This window comes from Macaca nemestrina, chromosome 10 (genome assembly GCF_043159975.1).
Source record: "Macaca nemestrina isolate mMacNem1 chromosome 10, mMacNem.hap1, whole genome shotgun sequence".
Taxonomy (NCBI): domain Eukaryota; kingdom Metazoa; phylum Chordata; class Mammalia; order Primates; family Cercopithecidae; genus Macaca; species Macaca nemestrina.
In genome coordinates this window covers 25,251,047-25,273,638 of record NC_092134.1, presented here as the reverse complement: position 1 = coordinate 25,273,638, position 22,592 = coordinate 25,251,047, and the positions used below count along the sequence as shown (strand labels likewise).

Genomic DNA, 22,592 nt, shown 5'->3' with positions numbered 1-22,592 from the left:
ATTGGAATTGACACCCAATCACTGCTGTCACATCCTACCAACTAAAACAAGCTACAAAGCCAGTCAAGAATCAGGGGCAGGAAAACAGACTCCATCTTTTAATGGGAGGGGATGCAAAGTCAAATTGCAAAAGATTGTAGTTACAGGGAGGGGAATAATTAGAGCCATTTTTGAAACAGTCTACTATAATTTGGTATAAAATTTATTCAGTAAATGGTGCCTAATGTTATTTTGTTAATTCATTTGTTAGTTCTATATGGTCCCCTCATTCAAAAATTTATTGAATGTTTACTGTGCATCAGGTTTCAGGCCAAAGATGGTGACTGCGTTTGGATGTGTTAGGCATTGAACTCTATAAGAAGAAGTCAAGTTAACTTTTGTGTCATAAAAAGAGGACAAATAAACATCAGAATAGATGCAGTTTTTCATTCTTTAGTCCTTGTGATGCCCAGTGTCTTCTTGTCATTTCCTGGGTACCGCTGATGAAAAGGTACCTTGTTAACAATGACCCCTGTTGTTTTGACTATGGTGTGGCCATCTCTCTGGGCCTGGGTGAATTACCAGTAAGGTTTGCCGCTTGTGGCCTTGTCTGCTGGAGGAAAGTACTTTAGGATGAACCTGGACAGATTCAGCATGAGCTGACAGAAGCCTTTGGAGAGAGAGAATAAACAGCCCACTGATTCAGAGGGCTATTAAAGGAATCTTTCTTGCTTCAGCGTAAAACGACTTGTCTTGCCTGCAAGATGAATCAGAAGCACAAAGGGTGATGAATGGAAGTGATTTCCAAAGCACTGGGAAATATCGTGGGCCCCACAGTGAAGTCACATCTGGTGGCTTCAAGATACATCTTGCGCCCAGTGGCATTCATCTCTGTCTACTTCCCCAGGTACCTATGGCTGGCCTACTCCCACTTTCTTATCAAAACCAGTATTCTCAGTTGTGAGCTTTATTGGGGACATGTTCTTCAGACCTGACAGCTCCCAAACAAAAGGAAAATGCAAAGAGAAGACTAAAGTGCTCAAGATAGGGAATCCTAGAAAGATAAGTGCTTCCAGCCCTCAACTTACTCTGCCTCACCTTTGTCTTGCTTTGCATTGCTTTGGGCATCAAATTGACTTATCAAAGGAGCAGGCAGGGACCACTGCATCAAATGAGAATCACTTGGGAAGTCCACCCAACATTTTGTTATGAAAAGTTTCAGACCTTCTCCTGCCTCAGCCTCCTGAGTAGCTGGGACTACAGGCGCCCGCCACCACGCCTGGCTAGTTTTTTGTATTTTTTAGTAGAGACGGGGTTTCACCGGGTTAGCCAGGATGGTCTCGAACCCGGGAGGCGGAGCTTGCAGTGAGCTGAGATCCGGCTACTGCACTCCAGCCTGGGCGACAGAGCGAGACTCTGTCTCAAAAAAAAAAAAAAAAGAAAAAAAAAGTTTCAGACCTATAGCAAAGTTGAATTTTACCCACCCCCATTTTCTTTTTCATGCTTTATCGCTATCTATCAATTTGCCTCTCCTTTTTTGATACATTTCAAAGTAAATGGCACTCATCAGTGCACTTTGGTGGGGGATTTTAAAAAATCGTTTATGTCAGTAATCCATATTCAGGTCCCTGAATCACTAGCCAAAGGATCTGCATTTTAAATAATTATTAACCCCACTTTGCAAGTGAGAAAAGAGGCCCAGAGAGGTGACAGAACCTGCACTACAAAAACTGCCTAGGAGTTGAACTCCTCTCAGTCTCTTGGCCCAGAACTGCCTGGGTAGGAGGAGTTTAGGGCATCTCAGCTTAGTGACTATGTCTTGGAACTACCCCAGCTCTCTTGCTTAGAGTATGGGACTTTGGCCAGACTAAGGCCACTGATCCATCTTCCTGGCCTAAACATTCCTTGAGGAGAAGGGCTGTAAGACTTTGCTTGTAGCCCTTGAACCAAGAGTTATTGAACCTCTTGAAATCTGTAATGTGGAGATAACAATGATTTTCAACTCATGGGTTTAATGAGGTCATTCATAGAAATGTACAAGTGCTAAAAAGAAGTAGCTTTGTTATGATATTCATTAATAAGTACAGCCTTCGTAAATCTCAGTCTATAAACTCAGACAGGCATGAAAAGGTAACTGCATTTTTTTCCCTATAACTAAACTCAGTTTTATTTTGAGCACCTGCTTTACATTAGAACCCTCAAAAAACACCCTGAGATGAAGATTCATGTACAAATGACTTATAAGGAAGTGGCCCCAGGAAAATTTGATCAAGGAATAGGTGAGTGAGAGCCCAAGGGAAGGAGGCAAGCAAGAGCTCATGGAGGATAAGCTTTGCTCAGTCCTTTAGGGAGCTGGGGACAGTGATGGTCACCCTCAGAGTCTTTCAGATCAGGGGGCATGGAAGCTGGAATATTTGCATCTCCCTCCCGCATACTATCAGGCGTTAGTTTAGGGTTGTCCTGCAGGAGTGAATACCTGGGCACTCTAGGTTCTCTAGGCAATTAAGCCTAAGGGGTTCTAGTAGCTTGAGGGTGGTCCTCCCACCAAGAGATTTAGGTGCTGGCCACACAAAGTTAAAGCACCCAGGAAGACTGCGTGCATGAAAATTATAAGGTGTCTGAGGGATGTAAGTGGAACACTAGTAACATCTGCTGCAGAGTCCATTCTGCCACAGCAGAAATCTAGTCCACTTGGGTTCCCTGGAAAGCATAGCTTGTACCAAATCATGACAGTGAGATAGAGATCGAGTCCTTCCTTTCTAGTCTGTTTCTTCTGGCAACAGCTGCAACATCCTTGACCTGCCTGGCCTTTGTATGTCTACCCATCTAGGTCATTGCTGAATTAGTCTGCATTTCAGACCCAAATGTCGTCTCAGGCCCCCAGCCTGGACTGTAAGAGCCCTTCTACTGCTATCACACCATTCTGAGATTTAGGAAACACCATTTACAGGACCCACCTGGACACCTGGATTATTCTTCTGCTCCCACACCATGCTACAGCACTGGAGTCTCAGAAGGATGGGGTTCTGGTCCACGCTTTTACAAGGTACACCCAGGGAAGGGCTAGGGCAATGCCTGCTGCTCTCAGATGTCCCAGCCTAACTGGGGGTGCTGCATCACCACCAAAATCAGCCTGAGAGTGGGATGGCTGAGGAGTAGAGTTCTTTCTCAGGCTCCTAATACTATCTGAGCACTTTGAGTCTCTTGTTACTCTCTTCCTCCTTAACGTCAAGGGAGTGTTTCTAAATATAGGACATCTTGTCCTTACTAAATATTTTTCCACATAGGTTTTATAAGAAACACAAGACTGCTTCTCAAACTAGTGTATGTAAGAATTACCTGGGGAATTTAATAAACCATGGCTTTACATAGGTCAGATCTCCAAAGATTCTTATTCTGGGAAAGACTTGAAGACTCATGAGCCAGGGACTTGACTACTTTATTATATCTACTCTTCTGTGTCAACTCTTTCTTCGGCAGAGATGCCTTGCCAGTCAGTTACTGTCTCAATGAGGGGAAAGATGAGCTATAAGCAAATGCTGTGGGTAAAACAACTTCAGTTAATATTCTAGAACACTGTGCTACTTCACAAAGCTTTATCCTAATTTGTGAAGCCCTTTTTAAAAATTATTATAAACTCTTTGATTATTTAGCCTCCAAGTGCTTTCCTTACTTCTGTTCACATGTCCTCATTATACAGATGCCCCATTGTGATTTCTGTAATTTGAGGTGGCTTTCTCTTCCCTTCTTACAGCAGCCTCTTTGTCAATTCCTACCCACTGGATCTTTGTGATAGAGGTGGGGGTACACAAAAATCCACAGGGCCTTGAATTCTTCTTAAAATTCATATTGAAAAGTTGCTGTGTGTAAAAGAGACCACTTGCTTTGGGGGAAAGGAGGTGGCAGAGCACCATGATCAAGCATGTGGATTCCTGTCTCTGCTACTTCTTAGCTGTGTGATATCTCAGCCAAGTTAATTTCTTTGAGTCTTGGTTTCTTCACCTGGAAAATTGGAGTAATACCATCATCTACCACAGAGGGGGACTATGAGGACTCAAATGAGCAAAAGTATGGACTGCTTTGCACAGAAAAAGTGTGCAGCTGTTACAAGTGACCATAAAGGTGTTTAAAGCTGGGTTCTCAGCCTAGGGTTTATCCTGGCTGTTGTCAAAGTACCATTTCATTTGGTTGCCATCACTGTTCCATTTGGGTATCCTTCATTCCCATGTGGCTGTAAATGGGGGAAGGACAGACGGAGTGGGTTTGAGAAACAGTGGGAATTGGAAAGTAGTCGTGGCTGGGAGGCCAGTGAGAGTGAAGCTTCTTAGCTATTCTAGAGAATGTCCACTTTCCATTAGACTAGAAATAACTTTTGGGATCCCGTTGGCTCTGATCTGGCTTTGTTGGAAATGACACTTACAAAGAGCAATGCATAGGCAGATAGTGAAGAGTAGGCTTAGGTAATTTCTAGGTTTACGTTTTAGAGAAATTCCAGTTTGGGGTCGGGAGAAGAGGGAAGGGGAGTACAGAAATCAACCTTGCGGTGGGTACCATTTATCAAGGACTACTATATGCTAAGTATTCTTCTAAGAACTTAACACATACACACATACTATCTCATTTTATCCCTGCAACAGCAACCCTTTAGACTAAGTATCATCTTGACCGCCATCTTAGAGATGAGGAAACGGCTTCGGATGGCAACCTACTCACGTAAGTTTGTATCTCTATTTGGCAACAAAGCCAGGATTTGAACCAGTTCTGGATCAAGATCCCACGTGCTCTTCACTGCTTTATGTGATGCCTTTCATCAAAGGGGAACCCCTGTTCTCTCTTCAAACAATCCTTTAAAGCAGTGGTCTGAATTTTTCTGAGGATCTGATGAAAGTCATGGATCCTCTCCTCTGAAAGCACATAAAATGCCCTGAGCCACTGATGCTGTGCCTGTTAGGAATGCCCAACTTAATGCCAGCTTTCTGCAGCTCAGATATCTCTCTTGGGGTGTCACCCGCACCTTATAACCCCTGGGGGATTTGGGGCAAAGAATCAGCTATGAACTAAATATAAATCACAACAGAATCATTCATCTATTCATTGGGGTTACGTTGTTATGACCTTGTCCCCGTCATTTTACCCTGCTAAGCCTGAAATTCCTCATCTATAAAATAAGATGGTAACAGTATCTATGTCTTGGGTTTTGTGAAGATTTAATAAGATATAGTACATAAAGCTTTTAGAATGCAGTACATATCTCATAAGCTTTTGGAATGCAGCCTGGCACATCATGAGTTTTTCATTAAGTATTTGCTATGATATTAATATTAGTAGTCCAGAAATAATAGCCCTTACTGCTTTCTCTCTTCTGTTGTTCATCGCATTTTTCTTGAGTATGTATGTTGCCTCTTCAACAAGGCAATGAGTTCTTGAGTGCAGCCAGGCTGCTTCGGATTGAATCCCAGAGTTATCCTTCTCAAACGTGTAGCCTTGGGAAAGTCTCTTCACTTTTCTGAGCCTCAGTTTCCTCTCCTGTCAAATGGAAGTTATAATAACATCTATCCTAACAACATGCTACAGCAGTACCTGAAACATAGAAAGGGCTAACTACATGTTAGTTATTATTATTGTTGTTGTAGTTACTGGTATTATTATCAGTAGTACTATCCCACTGAGAGCTGAGCACACAGATGGAGCTCAGTAAGTGCTGGTTGGTTGACAAATGACCCCTTTCAGGCCAGATAATTAGTTGCACTCCAATCAGTAGATTTCCTCTTACCGGGAAGGAGCATGGGCCTGCTGTAATACATAAAGCAGGGAATCCTATATCCACCCTAGCCCATTCAGGAACAAGAATCTGGGGTGGAAATAGACACTGAAATATGATGCTCCCGACCCAACAAAAGTGTCAGATGGGCTGCTCTGAGCAAGTGCCTGATGAAGCGAATCTAACTGCAGCTGCAGGTTACTCCTCAGCACCATTGACGAGCTGGGAATCGATTGACTCAGCTAGAAGCAGAGGTGGTGTGGGGAGGTGAGGGTGTCCAGGCAGGCCTCCACCAGCAGAAAGAAATTAATTATGTCTCCAGGGCTGCCTGGCAGGAGGGCCATATATCATGGTGATAATCGATGTTTGGTGGGGGTGGACAACCCTGAGATGGTCGTGGGGGTCCCAAAGAGGCAAAAGGACCTGCAGGGACTTACTGCAAAAAGTCAGACAGCCCAAACCCAGCTCTGCTCTTTCTAGCTGTGTGACCTTGGGAGAGTCACTTAACCTCGCAGGCATCATTTCCTCATCTACAAAATGCAGCTGTTGATACCTTGTGGGGCTACTGGGAACAATGAGAATCTGATCATCTGCTACTGCCCTTTTCACAATGGCAGCCTCCTGTGTTTAGTGTGCAGTTGAAGCGCAGCAGGTCTAAATTAAGATGTGCTGTAAGTGTGAAAGTCCCAATTCCAGCAATGTAGCATGAATGAAAGGAAAGTGAAAGAACTCATCAATACTTTTTCACATGAATTGCATATTGAAATTATACTTGGGACATATTGGGTTAAGTAAAACATATGAACAGAATTAATTTTGCCTGTTTAGTTTTATCTTTTGAAATGTGGCTACTATAAAAAAGAACAAGATTGTGTCCTTTGCAGAGACATGGATGGAGCTGGAGGCCATTATCTTTACCAAACTAACACAGGAACAGAAAACCAAATACTGCATGTTTTCACGTATAAGTGGGAGCTAAATGATGAGAACATAGGGACACAAAGAGAGGAACAACACACACTGGGGCCTATCAGAGGGTGGAGAGCAGGAGAAGGGAGAGGATCAGGGAAAATGAATAAAGGGTACTAGGCTTAATACCTGGGAGATGAAATAATCTGTACAACAAACCCCCGTGATGCAAATTTACCTCTGTAACAAAGCCTGCACATAAAATTAAAAGTTTAGAAAACGTCTTGAAAAGATGGAGAAAAAGTGTGGCTACTAGAAAATAATGAATGCAAACTACTGAAATTTAAGTTTTCATAGTGGTCATATGCTGAAATGATACTATCTGGGATGTATCAGATTAAATAAAATATGTTATTAAAATTGATTTCACCTATTCTTTTTTTAAAAAAATATGGCTATAAGGAAATCTAAAATCACTCACCACTCTAATTATATTTCAATTGAGTGATGCTGGTCTAGTCTTTTTCTTTCTATATGCTTTTTCTTTGTGAATTTTGATGAACCGCTGTGCTGTCCCGGACAAGCTAATGTTTTCTTTCCTGAGTTTCAGTTTCCTCACCTGTCAGGAAGAGACAATAATCATAGTTTACATTTATGGAGCCTTTATTACATGCCAGGTACTGTTCTGAGCATGTTGCATGCATTAGTTCATTTATTCCTCAGAACATCACTAAAAGTAGACATTAACCCATTTCACAGATGAGAAAACTAAGGTCTGAATGGTTAAGCCCTTACCAAAGCTGTGTAACTGGGAAAAAGCAAACCAGCCCAGATCTGAACCTAGCTCTACCTCATTCCAAGCCTATATTCGTCACTGCTACTCTATGCTTGTTCTTTTTCATTGGCTTAATTTAAGGATCTCGAGCATGTCAGGACACTTGGGCAGGTAGGGTATTTGCAAGCTCAGGTAAAATTCTTCCTTCAGTCAGTGAGATTTAAGTACCACATGATAGTGTCTTCCAAGGGCCAAAGTCCCACTGGGTGACATCACTTCCTCTCTGATGTAGCCACTGTGACAGCCAAACACCAAGGAGCATGTAGTCTGAGTAACCACCACCCTGGGGCTATTTTGCCCAGGGTTAGAGTGGAGTGCCTGTTTTAATCTGAAAGCCAGCCCCCAAACTCTTCCCACTCACCCTCTTTGTGACATTTTCATAGGTCTCTGAAACTGTTACCCTTATTCCTAAAAGTCATATTTCCAGATAAATATACTGCTTTATTTGCCTTTTTCTCACTGAGGAAGCATGCATGTGTTTGTGGTTGTATGTAGAATAATTGCATTGTGATGTCAGTTTGTATGTACGAGAACAGCAGGTGTGGGTAGTAAAGGGGTGGGATGAAATGAGCATCTGTGTGTGTGTTTGTGTGCACATGTGCATGTGTGCACACACATGCACACACATGCCCAGTATCTTCTCTCTCCTTATTCTAGATTACCCCTGCCCCCTTTTATTAAAGACTCAAGAGGATCTTGTTCTGTTGCCCAGGCTGAAAGGCTGGAGTGCAGTGGTATGATCATAGCTCACCGCAGCCTCAAGCTCCTGGGCTCAAGCGGTTCTCCCACTTCAGCCTCCTGAGTAGCTAGGACTACAGGTGTGCACCACCACACCTGGCTTTTTTTTTTTTTTTTTTTTTTTTTTTAAGAGGGAATCTCACTCTCTCTCCCAGGCTGGAGTGCAGTGGCCTGATCTTGGCTCACTGCAACCTCCACCTCCTGGGGTCAAGCAATTCTTCTGCCTCAGCCTCCCGAGTAGCTGGGACTACAGGCATATGCCAGCATGCCCTGCTAATTTTTGTATTTTTAGTAGAGACAGGGTTTCACCGTATTGGCCAGGCTGGTCTTGAACTCCTGACCTCGTGATTCGCCCACCTTGGCCTGCCAAAGTGCTGGAATTACAGTCATGAGCCACTGCACCTGGCCCACATCTGGCTATCTTAAAACTTTTTTTTTTTTTTTTGGTAGAGACAGGATCTTACTGTTGCCTAGGCTGGTCTCAGAGTGATCCTCTTGCTTCAAGTGATCCTCCTGCCTTGGCATCCAAAAGCACTAGGATCACAGGCATGAGCCACCACACCCAGCCTAGACTGCATTTTTTAGGGAACTTTCCCTTCACCTCTTTATGCCATGCCAGACACACATCCCTAGCCCTCTTCTGACTGCTGGGGTAGCCATGTAACCCAAGCTAGGTCCTCAGTCTCTTCCTTGAAAATTTGAATCTTGGGTAGATACAAGAATAGTTGATTTATTTGTCCTTCGGACAGCCCACCATCCTGCTGCTGAAGACCTGTCACTGCTTGGTCACTAGCCTTCCTGAGTCCTGTGGCTTAGCTCATGTTTCAATTCTGGGAGCTTCCCAGTAACTTTCCAGTTTCCTTTCTCCTTGCTTTTTCAGTTAGACTCTATCTGTGCATTTTTGTTTCTAACAGAAAGGATCCAAAATGATGCAGAGCTGGCCACCAACCAAGAGCAAGGACCCCAAGTCTCTGGAATGTCTGCTTTAAAGAAGGATTTTGGTGGGGGGCAATGGGAAGAAGTCTTCACATAATGCTAGCTCAGCAGTGGCCTGAGCATTTTAGAGCCCTCCTCCAGATTTCTGTCAGTTCTCTGAAGAAGCCATGTTTCCATGGTTCTTGCTTCCCCACTTTGTAGCTCCACATCAGTCCAGACACGAAACCCAGCTTCTTGCTTGAATCTTATTGTTTTAAAAAATAGAAAGACATCCAATTACATGACTCCTTTTTGAGGGTAGGAGAATTTTCTGCAGATTTCAGGAGTGGTGGTAGAAGACAGAGGAGGGGTTAACATTGCTTTAATGCAGACAATTTCCAGATGGAACGTTAGGTATCACGGCTTTTCAAATGTCCCCTGATCGACACTCTTTAGGGTGGGTGGTAGTCAGGGGGTGACTCAAACTCGCTTTCCCTCACCAGCTCCAGCTCTTGCCATCTTGCTAGATTTTCTCTTCCTCTCCTCTCTCTTTTCTTTTTAATCTCCCTTCCCGACTCCACACCCTGGAAGAAAACATAAATTATTCTTTTTGTCTAATACAGAACTAATTCTGACTTTTCTCTAAAACCTTTGGAGATTTGGCATCCATGTCTTTGTAACTTTCCTTCTATTCAGTAGCCAGCTGTTGGCATAAAAATACTTTATCTACCTAGTTGCAATGATTATTTTTAGATGTGATCACAGGTAAGTACAGTAAGCCTTGTTGTAGCCTCTCCCTATGACTTTCCTCATAGCTTTCCAAGGATGTCATCCCAGGAACTAGGGATCTGTCTGCAATTCCAGGCATCTGCTGAGAACATTCGAATTGGTGAGGTTCAATGTCACAATGTGGGTTGTGGGAGGAACAAAAATAAAGAAGAATGGCTTCCGTTTAATTGAGCCCCCATCCAAGCACTTTGCCTACTTTACCTTATTCAGTCTTCGTGAGGGCCCAAGAGGTGGGGTACAAAAATGACCCCCTGCCCCAGATACAGAAATTGCAGTTTGGTGGAGCCAGGTATATCTGGGCCCCCGAGTCCCATGACCTCATCTGTTCTCTGCTGCCTCTGGCTTCAGATGGAATAGGACTCTTTCTGTCCTGCAGTTCAGGTCCCCACCTCTACCCTCCTATGTGTTGGACTGCATTTTTTAAATCCATTTTTGGATCATTTTTGCCCTCCAAATGGCTTGGTAACAGCAAGAGCCTAGAGTCCTGCTCTTCACGCTCCAAACTGAATTACATTCATCAGCCCCGGCGCCAGCACTATTGTTCCCAGGGCTTACCCAGCTTTAATTAGAATATTTTTATTTTCCCTAGGAGAGAGAGGACAGCCGATCTCAGCTTCAATAACCTTGCCGTGGGCTACAACCTGGAACTGCAGGGCTCATGGGCTATCAGATGGAGCGGCCAGCAGGGGAGGGCATGGGAGGCTGTGATGCTGTTTGCGTGGGGGACCCTCTGCCTTTTCCCACTGTCTGTATGTCATGATGTTAAAAATGGTGAAGAGAAAACCTGGCAGGAAATGCCTTTGAAGGGGACACAGGAGCATGCACCCCCCACACAAACACACTAAGGCGTGAGGGACGAAGCAGTTAACTCATCAACACATAAACTGAAGTTCAAATGCAGCGACTTTGAAAGACCCCATGTGGACAGGCTGGGAGGCCAATGTATGGTTCACCCCACAGAAGGAGAAAAGCAGCACAGGGTAGGGTGGCACTGCCCAGCAGAAATAGAATGCCCACCTCACCTGCAACGTACAATTTTCTGGCAGCCACATTGTTTTTGAAAGTTTAAAATTTATTTCAAATTTATTTACATTGAATTGATCAAATAAGTCTTTTGTGATTCTTTTATTTCTTCAGTTCCTGTAATTATTTACCACATACTAATTTTGTATTCTGTTTTTATGAGCTTTCCAATTCTTTTCTTTTTTTCTCTTTTTAAGCTTTTATTTTGGGTTCAGGGGTACATGCGAAGGTTTGTTACATAGGTGAACTCATGCCATGGGGTTTTATTGTACAGAGTATTTCATCACCCAGGCATTAAGCTTGGTACCCAATAGTTATCTTTTCTGCTCCTCTCCCTCCTTCCACCCTCCACCCTCAAGTAGATCCCAGTGTCTGTTGTTCTCTTTGTGTTCATGAGTTCTCATCCTTTAGCTCCCACTTGTACATGAGAACATGTGATATTTGGTTTTCTGTTCCTGCGTTAGTCTGCTAAGGATAATGGCCTCCAGCTCCATCCATGTTCCTGCAAAAGACACTATCTCGTTCTTTTTATGGCTACATAGTATTCCATGGTGTATATGTACCACATTTTCTTTCTCCAGTCTGTCATTGATGGGCATCTAGGTTGATCCCATGTCTTTGCTATTGTGAATAGTGCTACAATGAACATTCATGTGCATGTGTCTTTCTGATAGAACAATTTACATTCCCCTGGATATATACCCAGCCACATTTTTTAAAAAGTAAAAAGAAACCAGTGAAATTAATTTTAATCACATCTTGCCTTTGACCCAGTACATCCAAATATTATCATGTTCACATGTAGTAAAAAATGTTCAATATGTAATAAAAAATATGAATGAGATCTCTCAACGTCTTCAAAATCGGGTATGTATTTCATACTCACAACACATCTCAATTTGGACCCTTGTTGTTTCAGCGCTCAGTAGCCACGTGTAGTGAACGGCTGCCATATGGAAGGGGGTAGGGTTGGGGCATGCACTCCAGAGCTTGATTCTCTGGGCTGCAACCTTTCACTGGTGTTGATTAACAGCATTATCTTAGACATTTGTCTTCTCTTACTTCCTTTGTGGGATATGCAATAATAATGTCCCCTAACACACAGGCTGTGAGGATCAAAGAGGTAATTCATGCAAACTCTTAGCAGAGTGCCTGTGCACAGTAGGTCCTCGTGTGTTAGCAGTTAGATGATCAGCTAGACTTAGAATAATGACAGCTAATATATATGATGGCATAATACTAATCATGCCTTTTGCTGGTTGCTTGATGCTCTTCATCCACTTTAAGCCCCATTAACACTCCCCTGAGACAGAAAATATTAATGTCTATATTTACAGGTGAGGAAACTGAAGCTCACAGAACAGCTAACTCCTTTCGTCCACAGGATGAAACTGTAAAAAGGCTGATTAGGGCCTTCACAACCTGGCCCCCTCCACCTCGTTAGCTGAACAGAAGGACTGCAAGAGTGGATTCTCGACCCAGCTGACCTGGGTTAAAATCTTCTCTGCCACTCACCGGCTATGTGACCTGGCAGCTATGTGACTTCTCTCTGAATCTCAATTTCATCATCTGTTAAATGGAGACAATCTACTGCAAAGGGCCCTTGGGAAGATTTAATGAGTTGATATATGAACAGCGGGTAGGCACAGAGTAAGTTGTGCATAAGTGAAAGCCACTTTCATTAACGATCACTTTCTATCTCTACTCTAAGCTCCAGGAGGACTGCATTACTGACAGTCCCCTTCCCATACAGACCACATTTTCTCTTTCCATAGTATGGGTCTCTGCCCAACCTGAAGCAACCTAATCCCTACATCATGTTTCTTCCTCCCCTATTTCTTTGCAACTTGCTCCCTCTTCCTCCAGGAGATCTGGACTCAGTCCCCTCCAAGGAGCATCGACTGTCCCTGCTCCTACTTCCCCATGTGGCCCTGGGATGAATGCTTGTCCCTGTCCCAGGACAAATCCTTCATCAGGACAGGACTGTGTCCATCTTTACCCCAACCCTAAGCACAGGACCTGGCCCAAGGAGAACACTCAGAAACACCTTTGACCCGGACAGAGTCTTCCCAATCCTTTAAAAAGAGGCAGTGGCCATACTTACTGGCCATTGGACAATGGCGTAGCTCAGTCATTTTCCACCTGTAACAGGGTGAGTCTTTTTCCTCCAGCGCTCAAGGCATAATTTTCACACAACAAAATGCACAAATCTTAAGTCTACAGCTCAATTAATTTTGCCAAATAAACACCCCTGGAAGTATCACCAGATCAACTTATATAAACCATCTCCAGAAGCTTCCCTTGTACACCTTCTCATCCAGTAACCGTTCCCCTGCAGGGCAGCTGTTCTAATTTCTATCACCTTCTAGTCACTTTGCCTGTTCTTGAACTTTGAATGGATGGAATCCTAGAGTATGTGCTCTTCTGTGTCTAGCTTCTTCCTTGGAGTATAATTTCCCTGAGATTCTGCCATGCTCTTGCCAAGGTCAGTGTTCATTCCTTTTTACTGATACGTGGTGTTTCACTGTGTGGAGACATATTTTTTACCCATTCTCTTGTTAATGGACATTGGTGGTGTTGGCTGTACAAATCTTTTTTGCACATGTATGTTTTTGTTTCTTTTAGATAAATACCTCGGAGTAGAATGGTTAGGTTGTATGGTAAGAGTATGTATTAATTTATTATAAACTGGCAAACAGAGTTCCAAACAGGTTGCACTATTTCACTTTTGGCTTTAAGCCTTTGTTTTCTCTGCTGTAAAATGGGGATGATGTATGACCCTCTGTGATGCAGGCATGTAAGGAGATACTAGTGTTGTCAGATACTTGCATGTCAACTGGATTAGCTATGATAGCTATCATTTGCATTTCCTCTCCTAGGGAGTAATTCGCACCAGTGGTTAGGGGGCAAAGAAAGGGGAAGGCCCTAGTCCCATGGGCACTTGCAGGAAGCTCTCAGGGCATCATGGGACCCTCATCTCAACACTGAACAGGGGGAGTTTCACCTTGGAGGTGACCTTCCTCACCCACTCATTGGCAGGATTTTGTTTTCTCCTTGCAATTCAAATAATAAGGCAATTCAAATAACCGTGATTATTTGCACATCCTCACATGAGAGAGGGCAGAGGACAAATGACCCGTACAGCACACCTCTGCCACCACCTTGGAGAGGGACATCCAGGTGTCCTTCTGGAGCTGGTGTAAACCTCCTCCCTGCCTGGTTTACCTTGGGGAGGAAGGGACTTTCTAAAAGGAATTCATAGCCTGCTCCCCATATCCTGTAAGTGCAGCATATTCTTTAGGCTATTGTAATTAAGGCTCTGTCACAGCTTCAACAGAAACAAGTGTTTCCTGGGAATCTGGATTCAGTTGTCAAAATGACTTTGCTGTGAAACCCTGCATATGATTTTCAAGCCCTGAAGCCTGTGAGTTTGTAGGTGTGTCTCCGCGTGTTCATGGAATTTCTCCTCTGTATCTTTTATGTGGATTTCATTTTTTTCCATTTAAAAAATTTGTTGTGGTCAGAACACTCAACATGAGTTGAGTGTGTTGAGTGTACAGTTTGAAGTGTACAATACATTATTGTTGAGTATAGGCATAATGTCGTGCAGTAGATCTTTAGTGCTTGTTCATTTTACATAACTGATACTTCGTGCCTGTTTATCAATAACTTCCTATTTTCCCCAGCCCTCAGCCCCTGGTAGCCACCATTCTAGTCTTCGATTTCATGAATTTGACTATTTTATTTATTTATTATCTTTGACTGTCAATATGTCCTTTTTATTTTTATTTAAAATTTTTTATTTCCATTGGTTTTTGGGAAACAGGTGGATACTGCTGGTGGGAGTGTAAACTAATACAACCACTGTGGAAAACAGTGTGGAGATTCACAATTTGTAATTGCAAAAATGTGGAACCAGCCCAAATGCCCATCAATCGTCAATCAACGAGTGGATAAATAAACTGTGATATATATATATATATATATTTCGTGTGTGTGTGTATGTATGTGTGTGTGTGTGTGTGTGTGTGTGTGTGTGTATATATATATATATATATATATATATATATATCAGTTACAGATACCTCAGGAATGGAAAACCAAACATTGTATGCTCTCATTCATAAGTGGGAGCTAAGCTATGAGGATGCAAAGGCATAAGAATGACACAATGGATTTTGGGGACTCAAGGGGAAAGAGTGGGAAATGGGTGAGGGATCAATGACTACAAATTGGGTTCAGTGTATACTGCTCAGGTGATGGGTGCACCAAAATCTCACAAATTACCACAAAAGAACTTTTTATATAGCTTTCAAAAGACCCAGTGGCTCAGGGCCAAAGAAACATTGGTTCAACTCCTGGCTGTGCCATGTACCATCATACTATCTTCCATGTGCCATCATACCATCACCATCATCATATGGTACCATACCATCTGCCATGTGCCATCATACCGTCATCATATGGTACCATGTACCATCATGGTCACCTGTGACAAGTCACTTCCCCTCTTAGAGCCTCAGGTTCCTCATCTGAAAAGCAGGATTATTGTTAATAGTAGTGGCACTGTGGCCAAGACCACAGTCATCCTTCTTGCATCCAATAGCCATTCTTCTCATTTTTTCCCCTTACTTTTAACTTTTTAATTCCACGTTCACCTGGAGTAAAAACTTCATTTTCTAACACTCCCTCCTATTAGAAGTAGGCATTGTGACTACATTCTGGTGGAGAGATATAAGCGAAAGTATCATGTGCAGATGCCTAGAAGGATCCTAAAAGAGAAAAGGGAGCCTTTATTTTATTTTATTTTATTTTTATTTTTTTGAGACGGAGTCTCGCTCTGTTGCCCAGACTGGAGTGCAGTGACAAGAGAAGGGAGCTTTTCTTTGTCCCTTCCTCCTTCCTGCTGGTTGGAATGTGGTTGTGATGCAAGAGCTCAAGCAGCTGTTGGGCCACAAGGAGAGAGCTGCATGCTGAGGATGGCAGAACCTCAAGAAAGAAGGAGCTGCAGTCATTGACATATGTCCTGGGCCAACTGTCCTAAACTTGTTTAACATTGTGGAGAAATAAACTCCTTTCTTCCTTAAGCCACTGTTATGTTGTTTCCTGTCCTTATGACCCATCCCGATCCTAATTAAGACCTGCTGTTGGGAAAGAGGACACGGCCAAATTCCCATAAAGACTTTAGCACAGTGTCTGGTACCTAGTAATCACTCTGTATATTATGGATATTTGTGTTACCTCAAAGGCAAGAGCAAAAGAGATGGTGAATTGTGGATGGGCAATCTGGTGTTTCATTTCAGATTTGATTTGGGTGAGAGAAATTAATTTCAAATGGAGCTTATTAAGTGGTGTGTGTGTGTGTGTGTGTGTGTGTGTTTGTGTGTGTGTGTGTAATATCCAGGACCTGTACTTCTACCAGAAACTCATAGGTGCATATGTAGGGTCTGTGTATTCTCAGGACTTTTGTATCCATAGAGCCGGCCCCCTCTCCTCAGGCAGCTTCTTCTTTTTCTACATCTGGAATCCCATTTCTGCATCTTTAATCACCTGGTTTGGGGCCATGGTCTGGAAGCCCTGGGCTGTGCTGTTACTCCTCATCTTTTCCCAGCACACAGAGCACTGCACTGATGAAACTGGCCCTAATGATTCTTTACTGCCTTTTAAAACTAGCAATCAGATTCCTCTAGTACAGTTCCAGAGGAGGCTGGGGAAGAACAAGGAACCTGTTGCCCCAGCTCTGATTTCCTAAAAGAGGAAACCTGAAAACAAAGGCCCTGCAGTACCCAGTGCAGTCCTCCCTCCGTATCTTTGCCCTTGCTGTTCCCACCAGCTAAGGTGCTTCCCCCACCCCCATCCATGATAGCAATATTATTACATATGGACCCCTGCTCAGTGCTAGGCATAGGCTAACCTTCATGGCTAGTACTGTGCCCATCTTGCAGTGAGGAATCAGAGGCTCAGTGAGATCAAATAACTTGCCCAGGATCACACGCTACTCCGTGGGCTCTGCTGGTAACCATTCCTTCCCCAAATTGCCTTTTTCTTCTGAGCCCTCTGCCATGAACCACGTATAGAGTAGGCACTCAAGACTTACTCATGGGTTCTCTGAGAATACACATACTGTTGTTGCCATGGGAGACGGGATTCTCAGACATAACTGGCCTCAGAATCCCTCTGCTCATTCTTATTAAACAAACGTTTTCCTTCCAAACAGAAAAAGCTTTATTGTTCCTTTTTTATTATAAAAGTAATCTGTGCTCTTTTTAAAAATGCAGATAGTACACGAAGGCACAGAGAAAAGGCACTTCACCATCCGGAGATTAATTTGTGTGAATATGTTGAGCTTTCCTGTGGGTCAGCCCCGAATGGGTGCACAGCAGCAGACAAGGCTGGCCAGCACAGATGCACCCCTGCTCCCAGGGGCCTTCCTGCTAAAACCTAGACACAGATCCTTCCAGCCTCTTTTCTATATGAAAAGTCACTCAACACACTTGTTTTTAAAATAACGAGGCCATCCTACAGGATTGTCATAATTTTTCTCTTACTAGCAACTAATGATGCCTTTCCATTTGCTCCCAGAAAATAGACTGTGGAATGTCTATTCTGGAAAATCTGAAAACAAATTCGTTTGGGTTCTGACAACCTGGATGAGGACTACTCTCCTCCAGCCTCAACTCTCCGTTCCATTTCCCTGATTTGCGAAACAAATGCTAATTTCTTCCTAATGTTCTGTTGAATAGTAAATGAGATGACACAGAGAAAGTCCCTAGCAACAGTTTCTGATACACAGTAGGTGTTTTTAAAATGCTGGATTCCTTATGCTATGACTTAATTTTACTCACAAGCCTAGCTGAGTGATTTTGTCTTTGTGTTTCTTTACTTTTTCAGATCTGGAATGCTGAGGCTTGAGGCACTCATACTCCTTGGCTTATGCCACATTCACATTATTGTCTGCAAGCATCTCCCGTGTGCCATTCATCCATTCATTTATTCCCATTGATCTTCATGCCTCATTCTCCCCTTCTCCCTTCTCCTCTCATACACGCCCCACAGGCAGCCAACCTAATCTGTTTGATGTATATCTTTTTATTTGTATTTGTTTCTGGGAAAGGTTTCGGGTGCATGAGTTTTTCATTTACCTAAATGATACTGTGCTGTGGATTTCATCCTGTCTATTATTTTCTTCATGGCACTGTGGTTTTAAGATCCACTCATGCTGTCATTCATACATCTAGGACTGCCGCATGGTACTCCCTGGTGTGTGTTCCCCATATTTTAATCATCCAAGTATTTAGGGACAGAAACCTGGAGGGCTTCAGCTTGCTACCACTGCAGACTGCAATGATGGTAGTGTACATCTTCATGTACGCTCTGGTGTGGGTCTGAGTGGGAACTTCTCCAAGGTGGATTGTCATGGACCACATCACCTAAACCCTCCAGCATGGCTGCCCTGGGCTGCCCTTGCAATCAATACCTTCATGTGATGTAAATGTCAGCAAGTATCTTCTGGTCAACCCCATCTGGATCCCTTTGCATCAGGGCCCTCCCCATCCTCTGCTTAGGATCATTTCTGAAAAGGCAAAGGTTCGATGTTTAGGTGTAATTGTGTAAAGCTTCTAACAGTTGTTTGGCATCTCTTTCCCACCTCAGAACGACTACTTTTCAGAGGCTCATCTTCCTCACTTATACAATGAGTGGAGTGGATGAGATCACCTAGAAAACCAGAGCGGGAAAAGTTGGAAGACCTTGGATTCAAATCCTAGCTCTGCCACTTCCCAACTATGTGCCACTGGGCAAGTGTCTTCACTGCATTAAGCCTCAGCTTCCTCCTCTCTAAAGTGGGCACCTAATAGTAGCTATCTCATAGGGGTGTTGCAAGAACAAAATGAGACAATGCACGAGAACCTCTTAGCACCTTGCCAGGCAATACATATCAGCCACTCTTAGGCTGTTGATGTGAAGGTTGATGATAATTACCATAACAACAGGCCAACAACAACAACATATCTCCATGTTCTGATAATCCATGAGCCTATGAGAATTGTAGTGGCATGACTGATTGACTGATTGCCTTTCATGTCTTCCCTGCATTTTGCTGGACCACCTTGAGGAGATACTAATGTATCATGGACCGGCGGTCTGAGCGATGAACATACAATAGATGCATCAAAAACCTTCTGCTTAACCTCTTTCTATGGGTTTCAAAGCATGGGTCTCACTATTAGATCTCTTCTCTGTGCTCCCCAACTTCCACCCCATGCCAACTTGTTAAGAAGGCTGATGAGCAGTTGCCAGTCTTCTATGAAAACTGCCACTGTCCACTAGTGTATCATTTGTATTTTAATGCAGATGCCCAGGTTTCAATGCTTGTTCTACCTCTGGGCCCTACTCTAATGGGACAATATGTCTTACTTTTATAGAATTCAGTAGCTATATGCCTGGCTGTGGGTTGGCTTTTCTCTAAACCATTCTCTGGAACTGAATTCCATTTTTTTAGTATATCTGCATATTAGTATAGTCAACAAACATTTATTGAGCACCTACTAGGGGGCTGACAATGTGTTTGGCTAGAATAAAGCATTGTTCTCATGAAACTTTCAGGCCATAGAAGGAGGATTTTGAACAACTAATTACATAAATAATAAGTGAAATTAAATTGTCATAAATCATTAATTATTAATACAAAGTGCTATATGATAGCATATTACAAAAGGAACTATGATTATATTATATAACACAAACACACACACAGACACAAATAAGTATGGGAGGAGACCTACCAAATTGTGAATGTTGATTTTATTTGGGTGATAGATGTATTGAACCAGATTCTTTCAGTTGCAGGAGTCAGAAACTCAATTGCAACTTACTTAAGTAGGAAAGGAAATTTGTTTTCTTGTGTATTGAGTTAAACCATATTAAATCACCACTTTCAAAATTGTCAAATACTGGCAATTGTACATAATTCAATTTACTACCTGAAAAGTCTAAGTGCACTGGCTTCAGGTATAGTTGGATCCAGACACTCAGACAATATCAAAATTCTACTACTACACATGCCTCAACTGCTCTGTGGAACTGGCTTTATTCTCAGGTAAGCTTTCCACAGACTAGGTCAAGAATGGCCACTATCTGCTCCCATCCTCTTTGCAGTTAGGAAGAGGAAAAAAAAATATTTCCAAATGAGTCCATTGAAAGATTTGGGCAGAGCCCTTATTGGCTAGAATTGGTAGCATACCCTGCCATGAGCCAATCATTGTGGCCAGGGCTGTGATGCTCTGATTGGCCATTTCTGGGTCACATGCTCTTCTACCCCATTAAGGTACCGGCATGGAATAAGCCCTACCTTAATGAGTTGGGTGAAGAGTGGGGGATATATGGTTTCTCAGGGCAAAATTGCAAAATTTGAGTACTATTACTAGATGCAACAGGAAAAGATGACTACTTCAGGGAGATTTCAGGTGATTGTTTTCTTTCCTTTATTCTTTTATTTTCTTCTGCCTCTCTGCATTTTCTAAACTCCTACAATGAACATGAATTGTTCCCCAAAAATGTTTTTTAAGTTATTAAAAAAAAACCCGAAAAGTATTGAGAATGGAATTTGGACATGAACGTCGTCTGGCTTTGTTCCAGGCTGATAATGACTTTCTGTGTTATCCCTTCCAGGTATGATTTGCATTTTAACCAGAGTCAAAAAGCTGTGACTCCAAGTAGAGTGTAGTGAAGGAATTTAGGGCACTGAGCAAGCCTGCAAGGGCCTCAGTCTATTGTCTGCCTTTGCCAGGGTCATATAGACAAGAAATCCAATCGGCCTCAAAGAGCTTTCCTGATTCCAATGACCTTGGAAGTGGCATTTAGCTCTAAATCTCGGTTTCCCCACCTTCGAGGCATTAGTAATAACAGTATAGTTCCTCCCTTACAGAATTGCTGTGGGATGAAGGAGATAACTGGACTTACAAGATTTAATCCTTAAACAATGTTCACCCCATTTTTTTCCTACCATAGGCCCTCTTCCGGCCAGGTCATGTAGGGAAATGGTGACAGCATGAGATTTGGGACTGAGCAAAACTGAATTCAAAGCTAGTCTGCCACCTACCAGCTGTGTGTCCCCAAGCAGGACATGTGTAGCCTCATCGCACATCAGTTCCTCCACCTGAAAAACGGGGATGGTGATGCCCTCTGCACAGAGTTGAGAGAGGATCTGACAGGGTAGCATTTAACTAAACAACTTGACTCTTGGTGGACACTCAGTAAATGCTTGCTCTCAATCCTTTCCCAGTGGCCTTTGACCTAATTCTATTCCAGAGGCATCAATAGAAATTGCATCCATGTATTTAGAGACTGTCTTTATAAATATGTTTACATGCATGCTTGTGATTGTTGCATAATGCAAGTGAAGATGACAAATTCATGCAACCAGCAAATTCTTAGCCTATGATTTTTAAAATGTTGGTTTACTTGTTCTGTTTTAAAAACATCACATACCTACCTATTCCAAAATGGTAATTTACCAAAGGTACTCATTTATAGCATTTCTTAACCATGATTTGGAGCTGATATTTCACACTATGATTTGTCCATCCGTCAATCCATCCATCTCTGTCTGTCTCTCTATCTATCCATCCATCCATCCATCCATCCATCCACCTACCTACCCACATATCCATCCATCTACTTAACATATAATGACTTCTTTGTACCAGGCCCATGTTTCAGACACTGGGCACACAGCGATACCTAAGATAGGCATGTTTCCTGACCTCATGGAACCTACTCCAGATCTTGGGAAGTGGGATATGACTGGAAAGCTGAGGCTAAGCACTGCAATTTGGCATGTGGGAGTGGAGCACTCCTCTCCTGACATCCAGGAAATGGTTTATTCAAAGTCCAGTCCAGACCTGCAATGCTGCTGACCAGGCCACATCACAGCCGTCTTCACCGCAGCCCAAAAGTTAGCCAAGCACAGCAGTGGTCTTGCTTGGACTCCATCCTTTGCTGTCTTCTGGGGAAATCTGCTGCCTGTGAACATTCTGCCCTGGGACCCACAAACTGTTCAGAAGTGTTGGCCAGCACCAAGTGAGTGTGCAAGTGGGATTTTAGGAGGAACATGTTGAACTTCCTGCATGTGGGAGTCTGGAGTGAGTGACTGAAAATTTATACATGATGTGACTTATTTTGCATCCTAAGACTGGGTTTGTGCCCTTTCTGAGCAAATCCTCACCCTGCTTTTTTCTGCTTTAATTAGTCTGAGTGGGTTTCTGTTATAGCCAAAATGTCCTCAACCTCAGCCTATGAGGATTATTTGCTTAATCCTTGAAGCAATCCTATGAGGCTGGATCTATTACTGACACCATTTGAGAGATGAGGAAATAAATGATCATATAGATGAAATGACTTGTCCTGAGTCAGTTAGACAACCTCAGGGCTGAGATTTGTACCTACAGTTCTAAAGGGTTTTAAAGACAAAAGTAAGAGAGGACATTCCTTGAAGTGTAAATGCACACTCAAGAGCTCATAGGGGGAAGAAGTTCTGCAGTTGTGCTTGAAGAGAAGTAGGAGATGAGGTGGGTACAGAGGTCTGATTCCTGCATTTCTCTAATACATTGGGCCCTTATGTGCTAGAGAACACAGTCAAAGGAA

The 22,592-nt window shown here is 42.9% G+C and overlaps 1 long non-coding RNA gene across 3 annotated transcripts; it reads right to left on the bottom strand.

Annotated features, from left to right (window-relative positions):
* Positions 1-252: 252 nt before the first annotated feature.
* LOC105497666 (uncharacterized) lies at positions 253-17,053 on the bottom strand. 3 transcript variants are annotated; one of them, XR_011608874.1, is made up of 6 exons: positions 16,864-17,053; positions 9,638-9,721; positions 7,131-7,268; positions 5,329-5,505; positions 3,319-3,518; positions 253-736 (listed from the first exon to the last, which is right to left on the bottom strand). It is a non-coding gene; the product is annotated as an uncharacterized lncRNA (long non-coding RNA). The 3 variants fall into 3 exon arrangements; XR_011608873.1 differs by lacking the exons at positions 253-736; positions 3,319-3,518 and having other exon boundaries at positions 5,175-5,505; XR_011608875.1 differs by lacking the exons at positions 253-736; positions 3,319-3,518; positions 9,638-9,721 and having other exon boundaries at positions 5,175-5,505.
* Between the last annotated feature and the right edge of the window lie 5,539 nt (positions 17,054-22,592).